Source organism: Dipteris shenzhenensis, chromosome 12 (assembly GCF_047967505.1).
Source record: "Dipteris shenzhenensis isolate YYH24624 ecotype China chromosome 12, Dip_SZ_1.0, whole genome shotgun sequence".
In the NCBI taxonomy this organism is placed as follows: Eukaryota; Viridiplantae; Streptophyta; class Polypodiopsida; order Gleicheniales; family Dipteridaceae; genus Dipteris; species Dipteris shenzhenensis.
In genome coordinates, this window is record NC_141607.1 from 25,767,653 (window position 1) to 25,771,017 (window position 3,365).

Below are 3,365 nucleotides of genomic sequence, written 5' to 3' on the forward strand. Positions count from 1 at the left end.
AGAGTCTATTGAGTCTCCAAAGAGACACTTCTGTTCATAGAGAACTTGGAAAAGAGAGCTTTGTGAGCCTATCTACATCTACTTCTACCTAGCCAAGCAACTGACACATCAAATGCTCTAGCTTATCTACAACATTGCAATCAAGCAAAGTAGCTTCTCTACACCACATCCCAATAGACAACACTTAGCTTATAGACTCTGCAACAGGCCTCTCTACAAGGCTCCTCCATCAACGAGTAGGTGGCTCTTCTTTATCAACATGAGCATCTCAACCATCAACCTCCCAACAACACTCTTTGCCACATAGCCTCATAGCTCTAAAGCGACTCCTTATAATCAACTTCTGCTTCTCCAAACGGGCCCTCAAGCCTCTAAATGGGAAAAAGAAAGCGCCTCTCCAACAACTCTCCTATGATAGTCTACGGAGATTTCCATGGCAAGCTCTACATCTAATGCAAGGCACTCCCTCACAGCCATCCAGAAGAAATGCCATCAACTATATTGATCTGCTCTTCTCCACCGCTCCACAAGTAGTGCCCTCTGCAACAGCAACGCATGCCTAAACTCTCGAGCCTACGAGCCTATGAGCTTCCACACTCAGCTAGCAGGGCCGACATAGTAGAGGCTCAGCGACTCCAAGCTCTGTGACCTCAAGGCTCCAATGACCTTCTTTGACGCAATTGGCACCTCCAAAAGACTGACTGCCAATGCCATCTACGACTAAGCCCATGAGCATTTCTCCAACGACAAGCAGTCACCTCCTTCGAAAGTCATCCATGGGCAATAGAGGTGCCTCCAACCTCTCTACAGCACCTCGATCCACAATGCTCCTTGCTCACCTGAGTGATGCCCACGACTCTATGCGATCGAGCAAACAGTTACACCTCAACTGACGAACGAGCCTCAACACTCCCTCAATGAGCCAAACAACGCGTAGGCTCATCTATGGACTGCACATAGCTCTACTGCAACCATCAATGATACACCATCCACGACCTTCTGCCAGCGTCTATCTCAAAATTCCTTATCTATAGAGCTCTCTAAAGACAAGCTCAAACCTAGGTTCCCAAAGATTACCTTGGTTTAGTCATTGTGGCCTGCAAAGTGACACGTAGCACATAGACCCAAGTCTGGTCAACTCAACCCACACTAAACCATGGTAGGTTTAGGTTTAGGATTGGTTAATATGCCACATCACCTATAATGCCACCTAAGCACATAACGCCTTGTTAAGCACAATTTGAATTCTGTATGTGAATCCCTATGCCACATCATCAAGGGCCATTTCTCGATTAACACTTCGACAAGTCGTAACTTCCAATCCAAGAAGAATTTGCACATGCTCCAAAAAGGAAAGCTGATCTTTTCGAGCTCTACATGCCTGTCAACTCAGAATCATTATTTGCAATTAGACACTGCTGGGTCATTGTTTGCTCGAGTGTAACCATTTTTGGTGAGGTTTAGGCACTTTTCTGTATATGGGTATCTTTCATGACCCATAACTTATGCATTGCTCAATGGAATTCGACAAACTTTGTCTTCAAGTTGTAGTACACATTCCAAACTTGAACATGAGAGTAAAAAATTATGGAATAAGGATTCGGAACGAGACCATTAATGCATTATAAGTGCTATGTTGCATGTGAAGCATGCACCCTGAAGACTATAGGATATAGCAATTTATTCAAAAACATCAAAATTTTATTCTATACATACATGCAACCAAGTAATCATTCTAAAGTACCCTATGTGAGCTCCTCCGCAACCCAAGGACACACCTAAATGAGATCATTATGCATGGGTTAATGGGCTTCCAATGTTGTGCATGCATACCCATTTGAGGGCACACTTCATAACTTTCTATTGATTTGTTGAAAACCAAAACGGATTGAAAATTTGGAATCCAAACTATTGGGACTAGTGCAGTGGTCTTAAAACATTGATAGTTATTGGTATTGGTATCTAGATTCACCCTAAAATGGAAGAAGTTGGAAAAGTGCAATTTGTGCATGTGCAAAGATATTTTAATAAATCCAACACTATAGACAATTTTGAATTGTTTCTTTTTCCATGCACTTGCTTGCTATATGGCTCATAAGCATGCTAAAGGTCATTGCATTTAATAATAACAGCATCAAGCTTTATATCATGCCCTTTGGCCTATTTGTGTTTTGAAGCATTTTAGGCCACATTGCACTTGTTTGGGATATCCAATTCTACTGACGTGTATCATCGGAGGGGGAAACACCGACGGCTGAAATTTCGCTATTCCCACGAATTTTGAATTTTCACACCTCCCGTACATCAAATCTTGGAAGATTTAAGTACCTGCAACCTGCCCTTGCCTTGCAAACGTCGTGCAACCTGCACGCACCTCAATGTGACCTTGCACAAACTTTGGTTTGCCATTGTCTTCTTTCAGGTAAGTTGTCTTCTATTCTTTGCTTGCCTCACCAACTAGCATGCTACGGTGTCTTAGAAAGTACTCTTTTTAGCAAAGGTTCTAGCATAGATATAGTACTAAATTGTGTACTTAAAGGCACTGATAGTTGGATTATATTTCCACATATTGAGGAATCCACGATCTACAATTTGCAATCCACTCTCAATCAAGGATGATTTCCTCGCACATCGAGAAATCTGTGATCTGCAATCTACTCTCAATTGACTCTCTTCTCTCTCGTGGAATCACTCGCACATGTTTCAAACCATTGACAATCGACTCTCTTCTCTCTCATGGAGTCCTGTTTGTGTCCTTGCAATTATCTCCGCTCATCTTCACTAGAGGTCCATTGTTCTCTCTCCCGGCTCTCTCCATTCTCTATGCAAACTGGGTCTCCCCTTCTCTCTCATTGAAGCCCTCGCACTTTGGACTGTATGTTCTCTCTGGCGCAAAAACTAGTTATGTTTGAGTGATTCTACAGCGCTCTCTCTCTCTCTCTCTCTCTCTTTCTCATATAGTAAGATTGAGCATGCATGTTTTGATGTATTGTCTTCTTGTGTCATTCATTAATTTATGATTTACCATTGAAATACAGTTGTGCATAGGATGTGTTCTGGAAAGACAACACCAGGGTTTTTCCAAACAAGAAGGATGTTTGGAGGCATAGGCTTGGCCCAAAAAAGTATGCAATACATCCCACCCATTTCTTGGAGCTCATAGAGGTGCATCTTCCTTCTTTCAATGAAGCCCAAGTTACACACTATTATTTGGTACTCTTTACAACTATTTAGTATTGTCAGGGATAATATTAGTATTGTTCAGATGTTAAAGCTAACATTTAACACTATAACAGACTCTATATGAAGTGAATTTAGCACTAAATCATAGAATCACAGTACTAAATTTACTAAACTGGGGACTT